This window comes from Dasypus novemcinctus, chromosome 6, assembly GCF_030445035.2.
Source record: "Dasypus novemcinctus isolate mDasNov1 chromosome 6, mDasNov1.1.hap2, whole genome shotgun sequence".
Lineage (NCBI taxonomy): Eukaryota > Metazoa > Chordata > Mammalia > Cingulata > Dasypodidae > Dasypus > Dasypus novemcinctus.
Window position 1 is genome coordinate 103,622,562 of NC_080678.1, and position 17,926 is coordinate 103,640,487.

Consider the following 17,926-nt stretch of genomic DNA (forward strand, 5'->3'; position numbering starts at 1 on the left):
CCTGCATTGAATGCATTCATAAGGCTTCTCCCCTTTGTGTGTTTTCTGGTGTACTCTAAGGGATGACTTCTGGGAAGAAGTTTTCCCACATTCATGGCATTCACAAGGTTTCTCCCCTGTAGGTATTCTCTGATGTACTATAAGAGATGACTTCTGGAAAAAGGTTTCCCACAATCACATTGAGTTTTTCCCCTGTGTGAGTTTTGTGATGCACGCTAAGTTTTGACTTCACAGAGAACCATTTTCCACATTCATTACATGCATAGAGTTTCTCTCCAGTATGAGTTCTCTGATGGTTAATGAAGTTTGGCTTTTGGGAAAATGTTTTCCCACATTCATTACATTCATAGGGTTTCACTCCTGTGTGTATCCTGTGAGGTACCATGAGGAATGAATTGTAGAGGAAGGTTTTTCCACATTCATTACATTCATAGGGCTTCTCCCCTTTGTGAGTTCTCTGGTGCACACAGATATTTGACTTGTCACTGAATTTTTTTCCACATTCGTTACATCCACATTCATTACATTCCCTTGTGTGTGTTCTCTGATGCACTATGAGGCCTGACCTATATCTGAATGTTTCCCTACATTCAATGCATTCATGTGGTTTCTACCCTGTGTGTATCCTGTGAGGCCTGATCTATTTGTAAATGTTTTCCCACATTCACTACATTCATAAGCTTTCTCCCCTTTTGTGTATCCTCTTATGAACTATGAGAGATGATTTGTGGCTGAGCGTTTTCCTGCAATCACTACATTCATAGAGGTTTTTTCCTATGTGTGTTTGCTGATGTTAAGGAAGAACTAGTGTCTGCCAAAAGGATCTCCCATACTGATTATTTTCATAGGGTTTCTTTCCTGCATATGTTTGCTGATAATGAGAGAGATTTGGTTTCTTGAAGACTTCCCCACCCTCATCACATTCAAAGGTGGTTTCTCCTTGTTGAGTTCTCTCAGTATGAATGGGAAGGGACTTCTTGCTAAAACTATTCTCACTCACATTACAATCATGTTTCTCTCCCAAGGGAACTCTATAGAGTTTATTCAGAGTTGACTTTTGTTGACTTTTCCCCAACAGACCTCCTCTCACAGTCATTAAATTCATAGCCATTCTCCCTTATGTGATTTCTATGATGGGCAAGAAGGGCTGAATTATTAGAAAAGGTTTTCACATTTCATGTACTTCTCCCATGAGTATTCTCTCTTATGGGTAATGATGTCTCCTCATGAAAGGCTTTCCCACATTTGTTACATTCAAAAAGCTGCTTCAGAGTTTGAATATTCTGATGCTGGAATAGGACCTCACTTTGACTAATGGCCTTCACAATTCTGTCATACACAAAATGTTCCTCTCTGGAATGAGGATTCCTATGCCTTATACCGAGGAGTAATTTCCCATGTGTATTTAACTGATCAAACTTCCTTACAATGGAGTTTCTATTACTAATAATTAATTCTGAAATATAGTGCAAGCTCATTCCACCTAAGTCAGATTTATCAGGTATTTTTCCATTCACACTGGGTTTGGGTTCACACTAAATATTTTTCCTAATGTTCTATTTCTCACCTTAGACAGTGTTTTGTTAATGAAATCAACTTTCCATAAAGGCTGGTCTTGGTTTTCCTGGATCTTCTCCATCAGGTCATCAACTTTCCAGAATTCTAGAAATGAAAATAATTTACCATACCTTATAATTGTTAACACATTTAATGTGAAAAGGGGACTTAATCTACAAATGCCTAGTATAGCTTTGCCTTTTGGCCTGAAAGTAAGCCCAAGGGCATACTTCTTGCTCCCCTAGATTTAGACAAAACAAACAGTCTGCAGTAGTGGAAAATGGGAGAGGAGTCCAGGAAAAAAAAACAGGAATTTGACACTTTAGAAATATGATCTTCAAAATTGAATAAACAGGGGGAGCACATGTGGCTCAAGTAGTTGGGTACCCTTTTCCCACATGGGAGGTCCCAGGTTCAGTTCCCAGTGCCTCCTAAAGAAGATGAGCAAGACAGTGAGCTGACGCAACAAGCTAACGCAATGACCTGATGCAACAAGACGACATAACGAGATGAAGCAAGAAGGAGACACAAGAGACATAACAGCAGGAAGCAGATGTGGCTCAAGCAGTTGGGCACCCTCCTCCCACAAGGGAGGTCCCCGGTTCAGTTCCCAGTGCCTCCTAATAACATGGAGACACAGAGAGCACACAACGAACAGACACAAAGAGCAGACAGCAAGCACAAACGGGCGGGGGGGGAGGTTAGAAATAAATCTTTTAAAAAAATAAACAAAGTTAAATAAACAGAAAATATTTCAAACAAGACACTGCTTAGATGAATGCTTGAGACCTAAATGAATAATATGTAGACCCACAAGAAAAATTAGTAGGCAATGGTATTGAGGGGAGATATCACAATAAAAATTATATTTAGAGGAGGCACATCAAAATATGGGTGCTTCTCTTTTACTTCAGGATCCTCACTAATATATATGCTTTCAATCTCACCCCACTCTTTTTTTTTAAGATTTATTTATTTATTTAATGAGCCCCCCCCTTGTCTGTTCTCTGTGTCTATTTGCTGTGTCTTGTTTCTTTGTCCGCTTCTGTTGTCAGCGGCATGGGAAGTGTGGGCAGCACCATTCCTGGGCAGGCTGCACTTTCTTTCACACTGGGCGGCTCTCTTTAGGGGGCACACTCCCCACGTGTGGGGCTCCCCTATGCGGGGGGACACCCCTGGGTGGCGCGGCACTTGTGCGCATCAGCACTGCACATGGGCCAGCTCCACATGGGTCAAGGAGGCTTGGGGTTTGAACCACGGACCTCCCATGTGGTAGACAGATGCCCTAACGACTGGGCAAAGTCCATTTCCCCACTCTTTTCTATTCTACTTACCAATGCCAAATAAAATTTCAGAAAGCAAAAATTTCCTCATGTTCAATAGAACAACCCTGTTGCCTGGAGTGTAATTTTCAGTCCAGCTCTGATTCACATGGAAATCCAATGTCCAAAGAAAGCACACATTTAGGTTATTCTTGAAACAAGATCAGATGCAAAGTTTTATTTGGCTATTATACCTTCACCTCTACCAGAGTTGTTCACTACTAACCTATCAAGGTCATCAAATCAAAGTTTCTCTATTTCTACCTGTTGATTTCACTCTGTCATAAATAAACTTATACCTCACATAATAATTCTTTACTTTGCAGGGAGATACACACACACACACACACACACACACACACACGTACTTCACCATTTCTGGTTTCATTTCCTGTGTGAATCTTAAAGAGAGCTTTCAACCTAGTTTTAAGAATATTTATCTTTTTTCTATTTATTATGAAAAGCTTTTCTCTGAACATGACAGCTATCTACATTGAAAACATCATTATCAGTTCTATGTTCAAGACCTACAACATTGAAGGGACCAAGAAATAAGACAGACACAAATCTGCCTTCTGACAGATAAAACCTTACAATTGAATCCTATTTGTGGTGATAACTATCATTCCTCATGGCTGCAATGACTACCCTTTACTCTCCACAAAGCAGACTTCCTCCAAAACTCTCTCATGCCTAACCACAGGCCTGCCCTTATATCCATCCACTGGGTTAGTAGTAAGCCTTTCAGTCAGCTTGACTTATAAGCTAGAAACCCTTCAAGAAATGACTACTGTTCTATATTATCCAAAACAAGCCTTCTCACAGAAGTTATCAATACTAACTATATCACGTTGTATACCATGACTCTATAAAAGCATTCCTTTCTAAACATAGAATTCTGAAATATTTGATGCTGCTTTTGTTATTTTATCACAAATACAACCTAATGTCCTGGCAGGTATTACCATATTTCCAATTTCCTTTGCGCTCCTCTGAATGGATAATAAATCACTCGGCATGTACAAGTAAGTGGGTGCACCAAAGTTACTGGGAAAACTGCCTCAAAACACATCTCTCAGACTCACTGCCACCTTATATCTAATGATTCATAAGCTGAAGATTTTGACCTGAGCATGCCAATTTATAGAGTTCCTAGGTTTCTGAATGAATAAATATGAAAGAACTCTCTCTTCCCAGGCTACACAATAAACAAAGTAATCATCAAATATCTATTATATGTTACCTAGCAGAGGAAGGAAGAGTAAAAGAGATGTCCTTCTTTTGGGGATATCAAAATTTATGGGGGAAAAAAGCCTTAGGCAAGAAACACATCTTGTCAAGTATCAAAATTTATGACCAAATTTTAATTTCTTAAAATGCCAGTCATTAAGTGGACACGATTAATATAGTCAAAAAATATTTCACGAAGAGAATAGAAAACGTGAGCTCAAACCTAAAAAGTGTATAAACCAACAAAAACAAGAACTTAGCAATAGGACTACTATATGCCAGGTATTGTTTTAAGCACTTTTCATGCATTGGTTCATTTAACTATGGACAGGCAAGACACAATGGAATAAGAAGTGTAAATAAGGGAGGAACAGTATGTTTGAGAGACATCAAGAAGACTTTACCGAACAGAACTGAGCTGAAATTTCAGACACCAGAGAAAAATTAATTTAGGCAGGCAAAATGGGGCCATATTTGATACTCATCAAAGAGGAATTTAAATTTGATGTGTTAGGTATTAGGGGCAGTCTTAGACTTACCCTGTCAGGCTAGTCACACAGAAGCTTTACAGTCTAATTCATATTATACATTAGAGGAATCAAAACATAAACCTAAGTGTATGGATCTGCTTGTGAGTGATGTCAGGTGAAAGTGAGATTCTGAAGGATTTTGAAGTCAGTTTACAAAGGTGAAACAAGAACTGCAAGAGAATGGCAGAGATGGAAGATTTAAAGGAATTTCATTTTTGTCAGTTGAAGTACTTCTAATGAATAAAAACCTAATAAGTAAATAGGATGTGAGAAGAATTTTCAATTTGTGAGATATAATTTTAGCTTTTGCTTTGTTGAAAATGTAGGAATCAGAGCCCAGGAGGAATTTACTGTAGGAAGGAATAGTAAGGGGCTCCAGAGCAAAGGGACCAAATAAGATTGTGACATAATTTGGGAGTAACAGGCTTCAAGTCTTGTAAATTTATGAATCACTGAAGAGGTACTATAAAGAGAGACAAACAGAAGGTAGATGAGATGATTTCTTCCATCCACTAGATGAGCCAAGCTTTGTTCCAGGCACAGAGTATAGAGTTCTAAGCATGGCAGTCAAGATGTGAACAAGCACTTAGGGAAGAAGGGTCAAAGAAGCTAATGGTTAATCCTCCAATCCAAGGGAGGAGAGATGAAGGACACAGAAGAGCTTAAAAGAAATTCTGGCGCTCAGTATGACTGCAGGGATTAAGGAAAGGTTAGGAAAAGTCCCTATGGTTCAGAAAACAAACTATTTCACAGAGAAAAAGCATGAGAGAGCAGAAGGAAACACAGGAGATGAGATCTACTGGAAGTCACATCTTGGAATAACAGAATATAATCACCACCACCTCCACTCTCTCTACCCATATTTTAACATTTGATACCCAAAAAAATCAGGCATGCCACACATGTGTATATTATGAAGTATAAAAATCAAATAAAAAATGATGCAAAATTTAAAAATTGTTAAAAAGAGGAATAAAACACAAAAAAAGAAAAAAATGAAAAAAGAAAATCAAACAACAATGAACCCACAACTCACTTAATGTTACCAATATCCTCCAATCTACATGCGAATACCTACCTATCCTATCCCCCAATCCAGAAGAAACCCTATTAAAATCAGTGATTTAGCATTCTATTGCTTTTTGTTTTAATACACATATTGTTTTCCTATATGTATTTTTGAACTTCATTAATATGGAATCATACCATATGTATATTTCTAGAATTGCTTTTTTTTTTTAAACCAGGAAGTCCCAGGGATCAAACCTGGGACTGCCATATGGTAAAAGGGAGCTCAATTTCTTGAGCCACAGCTACTTCCCTAAAATTGCTTTTTTAAAAGATATTTTATTGTCTTTTTTGTAAAAGATACATAGATCGCACAAAATGTTACATTAAAAAATATGAGGTTCTCATATACCCCACTCCCCACCCTTCCACACTCCTTCCACATTAACAACCTCTTTCATCAGTTTGGCACTTTCATTGCATTTGATGAATACATTTTGGAGCACTGCCACACAGCATGAATTATAGTTTATATTGTAATTTACACTACACCCCCCCCCCAGTCCATTCAGTGGGTTATGGGCAAGATATATAATGTCCTGCATCTGTCCCTGAAATATCACTCAGGACAACTCCAAGTCCCAAAAATGCCCCCATATTTTACCTCTTCTTCCCAGATGGCCAAAGTAGAAACAACCCCAGGTAGTGGTGCTCCTGAGGGCTATGGAGACACACAGGTCCCTACGGTCACGGCAGATGGCTCTGGAGTTCAGTGCCTTTTCAGTGGGCCCTACTTTGGAATTTGTGCTCCTGAGTGTGATGGAGTTGGGACTCAGAAGTGACCTCTCTACACACATCTCTTCTGTCACTTTTACTGAACCTGTGGTTGGCGCTGGAGTTGGTGTATACTCAGGAGACTTGAATCCCTGTACTGTCCATGTGCCAGCTGGGCTCTGAGCCTCTGCAGAGCTGCAACACCTACTCTACAGTCTGTAGGACTTACCTAGAATTGCTTTTTATTTTTTTTTAAGTAGCAACTTTTTCTTTAATGGTTAGTGCATATTTTAACAGCAATGGTGAGAATGGAAAATCACCTTTTCAGTCACAGTTATATTTCGTGTTTTTTCCCTTTAAGCATAGCATTCATTCTTAGAGGGTTTATTCATTGTTTAAACATTTACTGATCAGTTATTGTCTGGTTTGCTTTCAACCAACTATTTTTTTAATAGATTGTTTCAAAGTTAATAGATCACATAGAACATTACATTAAAAAAAACTTGAGGTTCCCGTATAACCTACACCCCACTCCCCCAACCCCATCATTTTTGTAAATTGTATTTTTTGAAGATACATACATCACAAAAAAGGATACATTATAAAAAATATAAGAGGTTACCATATATCCTCCATCCACCCAGAATTGCTTTTTAATGCAATACTTTATTTCAGATCCATTCACACTGTTGCAGCACACAGCATGGATATATTACAACATAGTCATCAACCATTCTGCAAGTAGCCATTCACCAGGGAACCTGTTATTTGTCATTACAATGACACCTCAGATCTGTTTTTACATATTTCCTGGTATCTCCAGCATATACACCTAGAAGCATAATTGCTGAGTCAGAGGGAATGGGCAGGCTCAGCATCATATGGGAAGTAGGACTGTTTTCAAAGTGGTTGTGTGTCAAGCTTATGAAAGAGTTTCTGGTACATTTGGTATTCTAAGACTTCTTAATGTTTGTCCTTTTGAGACTGTCTCACTGCAGTCTCAGTTTGTGTTGCCTTGATCACAGTAAAGTTGGGCTTTTTCTTATATAGTCATTATTAGCATTCATGTTTCTTTCAGACAGAAATGCCTACTGTTTTTCAATAGATTGCTTGACTCCTTATTAATTGCTCATTCAATAAATATTTATATTAAGTGGCTAGTTCATTTCAAGCATTGTTCTTGGTACTGCATATATATCAATGAAGTAACTCAGACAATTTTCAGACAAGAAAATAATATAGTATATGAGACTGTTTTGCTTGATGAAGAGAAAAACAAAGCAGTCAAAAGGAAACATGGATTAACTGAGCATAAGATTGCAATTTTAAATGGGATTGTTAAGGAAGTACAACTTTTTTTGTATTTCACATTTTAAAGCTTTCATATTTACCTGCTAATACAGCTGGTATTACTGTTTGTTTATGGATGAGTTGGAATCTGATGACATTTTTAATTCCACTTTCCCTATCAGTATTTACTGAGCAATGCTGACATTCCTCAGTTTCTGTCACAGTCAGTTCAGCTATAACACTAGTTTTGAAAGTACTTATTTGTTCTAAAACAACTGAAATATTAGGGAACAACTTGAGCATAACTCAAATTCTGCATTTGCTTATGCAGGATTTCATCTTCAGAAAACACTAGGTGAACACAGAAAACTGTACCAAGCTGAACAGCGCCCCAAAGGAATACATAAAATGTACACATGCACACATGTCAAACATCTCAGTTAACTGTGAATTATGAACTACATGCATCCATGTATGGTATTAAAACTTTGTCTGATTTCAGAAAATCCTCTACCAGTTCAAAAAAATTTGCAATCCTTTCAATACATACTACCACCAGCAATGGGAAGATCTCTTTAACAGTAAATATTTTTTATGCTATTATGTATACCTTAAACATTTAACAAGTGTAAAACTCTGCTGCCACTTTTATTAAGTTTCCAGTCTTTTTTTTAATGTGTCACTGAAATTTTTGACTTTTGTCTCTCTCACCTCATTTCTCCAATATAAGCTATCTGGTTTTTACTGTACAATTTTGAAAAGCACAGCAAATTTTAAGAATGCATATGACATGTTATAGCAAAACTGACTATACCAAGTTTCTGACGTGCAGGTCCTTCTGGCTTATGATTCTGCCCCACACATCAATGCAGACAAGTCATTGTCTTAGAACAATGTCCACAAAAACATCAGGGTAGAGAAGGCCAAGGGTCCATCCCTCCACAAAAACAGTGAATAAATAGGTAAACACTATGAGAATCAACTTCATCAGAGCTCTAGAACTAGTCAAAGGTCTACAGCAACTAGGCAAAGGTTAATTAAGAATCTTGATAGGCAACTATAACAAATCTACCATAGTTATGAAAGATGTTGTTAATGGGGGCAACTGGGGGGTGGTGGTGTATGTGGGAATCCCCTATACTTTTGATGTAACATTTATGTAATCTAAAGCTTCTTTTTTAAAAAAAATGGTAGGGGGAGTCTTTAAAAAAAGAATCTTGATAGGAAAGCTTTGTGGCAGAAAGATTAAATCAGAGTTAAATGAAACAGAGAACAGAAAAATAGTTGGTTCTTTGAAAACATTAATAAAATATATGAGGCAAGTAGACTTGGCCCAGTGATTAGGGCATCCGTCTACCACACGGGAGGTCTGCGGTTCAAACCCCGGGGCCTCCTTGACCCGTGTGGAGCTGGCCCATGCACAGTGTTGATGTGCGCAAGGAGTGCCGTGCCACACAGGGGTGTGCCCCGTAAGGAGAGCCACCTGCGTGAAACAAAGTGCAGCCTACCCAGGAATGGTGCCGCACACACGGAGAGCTGTCACAAGATGATGCAACAAAAAGAAACACAGATTCCCATGCCACTGACAACAACAGAAGCAGACAAAGAAGAACATATAGCAAATAGACACAGAGGACAGACAACTGGGGGGCAGGGGGAGAGAAATTTTTAAAAAAAGAAACACAGATTCCTGGTGCTGCTGCTAAGGATAGAAGTGGTCACAGAAGAACACACAGCGAATGGACACACAGAGCAAACAACTGGGGGAGGGGGTAGAGAAATAAATAGAAAATAAATCTTAAAAAAAAAAGAAAAGCAGGGATGTTTTAAAAAATAATAAAATATATGAACATTTAGCTAAAATGACTAAGAAAAAAGAGAAGACTCAAATCTCTAAAATCAGGAATGAAAGTGGGACATTACTACTGACTTTCCAGAAATAAAAAGAATAATATGAAAATACTATGAACAATTTTAGGCCAACAAAGTAGACAACCTAGATGAAATCAACAAATTCCTAGAAAGATACAAATTAACAAAATGGACTCAAGAAAATAAAAAATACAAATAGATCTTTACTAAGTAAAGAGATTGACTGGTAATCAAAAATATTCAACAAAAAAAGCCCAGGAACAAATAGCTTTACTGGTGAATTCTAGGAACATGTAATTAATATCAGTCCTCTATTCTTTTTCCCAAAAATAGAGGCACAAACACTTCCCACTCATTGAGGTTAGCATTGTCCTAATACTAAAGGGAGACAAAAACATCACAAGAAATCCACAGACCAATATCCCTTATAAAGTTATATGCAAAAATTTTCAACAAAATATTAGCAACCAAATCCAGCAGTATAGAAAAATGAAGATAAATAAGGAAACAGAGTTTGAAAAATATGATAAATGAACTAGATTTAACAGACATTTATAGAGTATTACACCCCAAACAGCAGTATAACATTTTTTGCAATAAAGTTTAAAAGACTGGAATGATACACTTTTTCTGATCATAATGGAATGAAGCTGGAAATCAAAAGTGGGCAGAAAAAGGGAAAATTCACATATATATGGAGATTAAGCAGCACACTCTTAAATAATCAGGGGGTCAAAGAAATTGCAAGAGAAATCAGTAAATGTCTTGAGACATGAAAATGATAACACAATGTCAAACTTCTGGTATACAACTAAGGCAGTGCTGAGAAGGAAATTGATAGCCCTCGATGTTTACATTAAAAAAAAAAACAACAAAGAGCTAAAAATGAAGACCTAACTGCACACCTAAAGGAACTGGGAAATGAACAGCAGATTAATCCCAAACCAAGACAAAGTGGGAAAAGTAATGAGCAGAGCAGAAATAAATGATATTGAGAATGATAACAACAATAAAAAAAAAAGAATCAACAAACCAAAAGTTGGTTTGAGATCAACAAAATCAACAAACCCTTAGCTAGACTGACAAAAAAAAGAGATAACATCCAAATAAATAAAATTAGAAATGAGATGGGAAACATTACCACTGATCCTACAGAAATAAGAGAGATCACAAGAGGATACTACTAACAACTCTATGCCAACAAACTAGCTAACAGACAAAATGGACAAGCTCCCAGAAACACACCAACAACCTACAATGACCCTAAAAGAAATATAAGACCTCAACGAATCAATCACAAGAAAAACATCTCCCAAAATTGAAAAGCCCAGAACCAGAAGACTTCACAGGTGAATTCTACCAGGCATTCAAGGTAAACTACTACCATTTTACTCAAGCTCTTCCAAAAAAATGAACAGGAAGACATGCTACCAAACTCATTCTTTGAAGCCAACATCACCCTAATACCAAAATCAGATAAAGATACTACAAAAACAAGAACATTACAGGCCAGTTTCTCTAATGAATATAAAGCAAAAATCTTCAAAATATACTTGCACACCAAGTCCAAAAGCACATTTAAAGAATTGTATATCATAAGTGGGTTTTATCCCAGATATAAAAGGGTTGCTCAACACAAGAAAATCAATTAGTTTTATTTCAACATTAATAAAGAAGAAAAATCACATGATCTTCTCAATTGATGCAGAAAAGTCATTTAACAAAATACAGCACTTATTTACTTATTTATACAGCATCATTTTTTACAAAAACACTCCAAAATATAGGAATAGAAGGAAGCTTTCTCAATATTGTAAAGTGCATAAAAGAAAAACCCACAACTAGCACTGTACTCAATGGTGAATGACTAAAAGCTTCCCTGTATAGATTGGGAACAAAACAAGGATGTCCCCTGTCACCACTGATATTCAATATTGTGTTAGAGGTTATAGCTAGAGCAATTAAGCCAGAAAAAGAGATAAAAGGCACCCAAATGGGAAAGGAGGAAGTAAAACTTCCATTATTTACTAATGATATGATCCTATATCTAAAAAATTCTGAAAAATCCACAACAAAGATACTAGAAGTATCAAGTTCAACAAAGTAGCAGCATATGAGATTAATATGCAAAAATATACAGCATTTCTATACACTATGATGAGCAATCAGTAAAAGTCAGTAAAAAATATCCATTTATAATAGCAACTCGAAGAATCAAATATTAAAATTAAACTTATCTGAGGACATAAAAGGCCTGTATTCAGAAAATACAAAATATTGCTATAAGAAACCAAAAAAGAACTAAATAAATGGAAGGACATTCCATGTTCATGGACTGGAAGACCAAATATCATCAAGCTGTAAATTCTGCCCAAACTGATTTCCAGATTCAACACAGTCCCAATAAAATTCCCAATGGCTTTTATTGCAGAAATGGAAAAGCCAATTATCAACTTTATTTGGAAGGGTAAGAGGCTCCAAATAGTTAAAAACATCTTGGGAAGCGGACTTGACCCAGTGGTTAGGGTGTCCGCCTACCACATGGGAGGTCTGCGGTTCAAACCCCGGCCTCCTTGACCTGCGTGGAGCTGGCCCACGTGCAGTGCTGATGAGCGCAAGGAGTGCCGAGCCACACAGGGGTTTCCCCCGCATAGGAGAGCTCCATGCACAAGGAGTGCGCCCTGTAAGGAGAGCCACCCAGCATGAAAGAAAGTGCAGCCTGCCCAGGAATGGTGCCGTACACATGGAGAGCTGACGCAGCAAGATGACATAGCAAAAAGAAACACAGATTTCTGTGCAGCTGACAACAACAGAAGCAGACAAAGAAGACGCAGCAAATAGACACAGAACAGACAACCGGGTTGGGGGGTGGGGGGAAGGGAAGAGAAATAAATAAATAAATCTTAAAAAAAAAGGCAATTAAAAAAATAAAAATAAAAACATCTTTAAAAAGAAGAATGAAGTTGGAGGACTCTCACTTCCTGACTTTAAATCACATTACTCAACTACAGTGGTTAAAAAAAAACACAAAAAAACAAAAAACCCAGCATGGTACTGGCATAAAGACAGATAGATTGACCAATGCAACTGAACTGAGAACTCAGAAATAGACCTCACATCTATAGTCAAGTGATATTTTGAAAGGCTGTTTTAAGCACATCCAGCTGGGCCAGATCAGTTTATTCAATTAATGGTGCTGGGAGAACTGGAGAGTCATATCCAAAAGAAAGAAAGAGAACTTCTATCTCACACCTTATACAAAAATTAACTCAAAATGGATCAAGGAACTAAAAATAAAAGCTACACCATAAAACTCCTAGAATAAAATGTAGATAAACATCTTCAGGATCTAGTGGTAGGCAGTAGTTTCTTAAACCTTAAACCCAAAACACAAGCAATGAAAGAAAAAGTAAATTGGATCTCATCAAAATTAAACACTTTTATGCTTCAAAAGACTGACAAGAAGGTAAAAAGGCAGTCCACTTAATGGGAAAAAGTATCTGGAAACCACATATCTGATAAGGGTTTGATTTTCATATCTTATAAAGAGATCATACAACTCAACAATAAAAGGGCAAGCAATCCAGTTATAAAATGGGCAAAAGACTTAAATAGGCATTTTTCCAAAGAGGAAATATAAATCACAAAAAAGCACATGAAAAAAATCTTCAATACCACTAGTTATTAGGGTAATGCAAATCAAAACCACAGTGAGATGTCATCTCACAACTCATATATGGCCATTAATTTAAAAAAAATGGAAAACAAGTGCTAAACAGGATGTGGAGAAACAGGAACACTCCTTCACTGGAATACAGAATGTTGCAGCTTCTGTGGAAGTTAGTTTGGCAGTGCCTCAAGAAGCTGGATATAGAACTGCCATATGATCCAGAAATCTCATTACTAGGAATATATTCAGAAAAACTGAAAGCAAGTATGTGAACTGACATTTGCACACTGATGTTCATAGCAATATTCTATGCATATGAACAACTATATTTATTAGCTAAACAAAATGTGCTATATGCATACAATGGAATATTATTCAACTGTAAGGAGAAATGAAATTGGGATGCTTATGAGAACATAGATGAATCTTGAAGACATTATGTTGAGTGAAATAAGCCAGACACAAAAGGACAAATATTGTATGGTCTCACTAATGTGAACTAAATAATGAGTAAACTCACAGTGGTAAACTCTAGAACATAGGTTAGGTTACGAGGAGAATGTGGGTTGAGAATGGGAGCTGATGCTTAATATATGTAGACTTTTAGTAAGGTTTCTTGTAAAAGTGTAGAAATGAATAGAATTGATGGTAACATATTACAGTGGGCATAACAAACACTGATGTTTTATAAATGTGATTGTGGCTGAAAGAGTAGTCTGTGGACATAAATGTCAATTGAAAGGAAGGTAGAAATAATCTAGGGAATGTGTAACAGTGATTTCAGTGGTAGGTGAAGACTGAAGTTAACAGTATTAAATGTAACAAATGTTCTTCATTTACAAAGTTAAGAATAGGATGATACACAGGAAAATTACAACAAATATAACTTCTGGACAATAGTTAACTGTACTATTGTATTATTTTTGCAGCAATGGCAAAGAAGATATTTCAATGCTAAGGGACAATAGGGGATAGGCAATTTTTCCTTCTGGAGTAATGAAAACATTCTAAAATTAACTGAGGTGATCACAGCACAACTCTGATGAAAATGAGAACCACTGAGTGTACAATCTGAATGGACTGTACAAAGCATAAGACTGTATAACACAAGGAATTCTGTGGCAGAAAATGGTTTGTGGTTAACAAAACAAATATGAGAACATTCTCTCATGAACTATAACAAACTTATAACACTAGTACAGGGTGTTAATAATCAGGTGGGGGGAGTGGATGTGGCTCAAGTGATTGGCACCCGCCTCCCACATGGGAGGTCCAAGGTTCAGTTCCCACTGCCTCCTCAAGAAAAAAAAAAACAACAATGAGTAGACAATGAGCAAAAACAACAAGAAGAAGCTGACAATAAAGAAAAACAATGAGCAAAAAGACCAGGGAGCCATCTTGGTGTAGAGGGGAGGGGAGGGAATAAAATAAAATAAAATTTACTTAAATAATAATAAAAATCAGGTGGGTTGGGGGAGAATACAACAAATGTAAGATATGGGCTATAGTTAGTAATATTCTGGTGATATTCTTTCACAGTTTGTAAAAAATATTTCACAACAATGCAAAGTTTTGGTGGTGGGGTGATATTTGGGAGCACTGTATGGTGCTATGCATGTTTGTTTTGTAAGTTCACAACTTTTATTATACTATATATGCTCATTGTTTATGTATGCTCATGCATGAATGATCTACTTCAATAGAATTTTATTTAAAAACTACTACTCTATATCATGATCAGAAATACAAAGGTGGTCCAACCGATGCAAGTCTATCAATGTAATATACCATGTTAATAGAATTAAGGGGGAAAAAAACACATGACCATGTCAATTGATATATAAAAAGCATTTAACAAATCCAATAACCTTTTATGATAAAATCACTCCACAAATTTGGAAAAGAAGGAAACTTACTTAACATGATAAAGGGCTTCTATGAAAAACCCACAGCCAACAACAATTATGGTAAAAGACTAAAAGCTTTTCCACAAAGATCAGGGATAAGCAAGGATGCTTTCACCATTTCTATTCAACACTGTACCAGAAGTTATAGCCACGACATTAGGCAAGACAAACAAACAAAAGGCATCTAAAACTGGAAAGGAAGAAACTAATCTATCTCTATTCACAGATGACATGATTACATATTTAGAAAATCCTAAAAAAATCCACAAAAATTCTATTAGAGCTAGTAAACAAATTCAGCATAGGTGCAAGATACAAGAACAATATTTAAAAATCAGTTGTGTTCCTACACACCAGCAATGGAAAATCCAAAATGAAATTAAGTGAACAATTCCATTTATAACAGCATCCAGAGATTAAAAATATTAGGAATAAATCCAACTAGTGAGGTGTGAAGACTTACACATAGAAAACCACAACGTATAAAACGGCAATATTCCCAAAATTGACCTCAGATTCAATGAAATCCCTATCAAAATCCCAAATGCCTGTTTTTTAGACATGGAAACACTAAGCCTAAAATTAATACAAAATTGCAAGGAACCCTGAATAGCCAAAACAATCTCAAAAAAGAAAAAAAAGTGGTAATGGCATAAACATAAACATATCAATGAAATAGAACTGCGAATCCAGAAATAAACCCACAGGTAAAGAATTATTCTTAGAACAAATGGGTTGAGGTATTTGGATATCCACTTGTAAAAGAATGAAATTGAACCACTACCTCATACCATATACAAAAACTAACTCAAAGTGGATCAAAGACCTAACTATTATAATATAAATATAATGTAATATAAAAGCTAAGAATATAAAACTCTCAGAAGAAAACACATGGGTAAATCTTCATGACCTCAGTTCAGCAATGGCTTCTTATATATGACACCAAAAACTTAACAAAAGAAACAATAGATATAAATTTGACTTTATCAAAATTATACTTTTCTTCATGGAAAGCACACTATCAAGAAAGTGAAATGACAACCTCGAGAATGGGAGAAAATATCTGCAAATCATATTTCTAATAAGAGGCTAGTATCCAGAATATAATACAAAACCAACTAAAACTTAAAAACAAAAAGACAAATAACCCAACTTAAAAATGAGCAAAAACATGAATACATATTTCTCTGAAGAAGATATACTAATTTTCCAATAAATACATGAAAAGATTCTAAACACCATTTTTCATTAGGGAAAAGCAAATAACCACATTGAGATACCACTGCACACCCAACAGGACAAATGGCTATAATAAAATAATTTTTTAAAATGGAAAGAAACAAGTGTTGGTGAGGATGGGAGAAATTGGAACCCTCATTTGTACATTGCTGGTAGGCAGATGAAATGGTGCTAACACTGAGGGAAACAATTTGACAGTTTCTCACTCAGTTAAACACAGAATACCAATGGTCCAGCAATTCTACTCCTAGGTATAAAGTGAAAACTGGTGTTCAACTAATAGTTTGTACATGAATGTTCACAGCAACATGTGGAAACAATGCAAATGCCCAATGGATGAATGGATAAACACAATGTGGTACATCCATACAATGAAGTACTTTCCAGCCATAAAAAAGGATGAAGTACTGGTATATGCCAAAACATGGATAAACTTTAAAAACATTATCTAAATGAAAGAACTTGGTCACAAAAGGCCAGATATTGTATGATACCATTTATATGAAATCTCCAGAAGAGCAAATCCATACAGAGAGACCAGATTAGTGGCTGCCAGGAACTGGGAGAAGAGGGAGCTGGAGAATGACTGCTTGATGGGTATGGTATTTGGGGGGGGGGGGAGTTCTACATATTCTGGAATTAGATAGCGTTGATGGTTGCACAACACTGTGAACGTACTATGAATCACTGAGTTACATACTTCAAAATGGCTAAAATGTTAAACTTTATGCTAGTGAATTTTACTTCAAGAAATTCAAATTCTTAACTGCTGAAACATTAAAATAAATCTTGATATATTTCTTGTTTCTTATTTTTATTTCATACAAATTTTAGAACTCTCACATTACATGGTAACAACGAACAAATTAAATCCTAAACAAAACAAAACATGGTGGTTTGAATTACTGAATCTACAGGTAAATTTCAGAGTGGACTTGTCATTACAACATGTGCTTTAAATCCACATTTACATTTCCTTTAAGATAAGTTTTTCCTATTTTCTCCATTAAAGGTCTTGCTATTGTAAATAGTTTAAATTTTGCTGAACTGTGTTTTCTAAAGAATATTGGTGCTTAAAAATGTAATAGATCAATTTATCTTTATTAAGCCAACTTGCTATATGTTCATACTATTTTTAATCATTTGTCTACAGATTCCTTTATTTTTTCATAAGAATAACCATAATATCTGTATATGAGCTTGATTTTCCATTGTTGTAAAACACTTATTAATTTCATTTTTGGCTTATTACTCTGGGTAGGATCCCCCAAAACTATTAAATACAAGTAGTGAGAGTGGAGATCAGATTTTTCTGATGTTTGATTTGGGATCCTGTCTCTCTCTTTGAGACTGAAGAAGTCCCCTTTCTATTCTATTTTAGTGAGATTTTTATTAAAAATGGGTGTTGATTTTTACCAGTTTTACTTACATTAAGATGACAGGGGTTTTACTAAAGTATTAATGAGGTAAATTACAATGAAATACTGTCTCATGTTAAATTACCTTACATTGATAGAGTGGAGC

At 36.1% G+C, this 17,926-nt stretch overlaps 1 pseudogene; it reads right to left on the reverse strand.

The window, feature by feature from the left end:
* Window positions 1-760: 760 nt before the first annotated feature.
* The window catches only part of LOC131278906 (putative zinc finger protein 487), a 58,200-nt pseudogene continuing 41,034 nt past the window's right edge, over window positions 761-17,926 (reverse strand).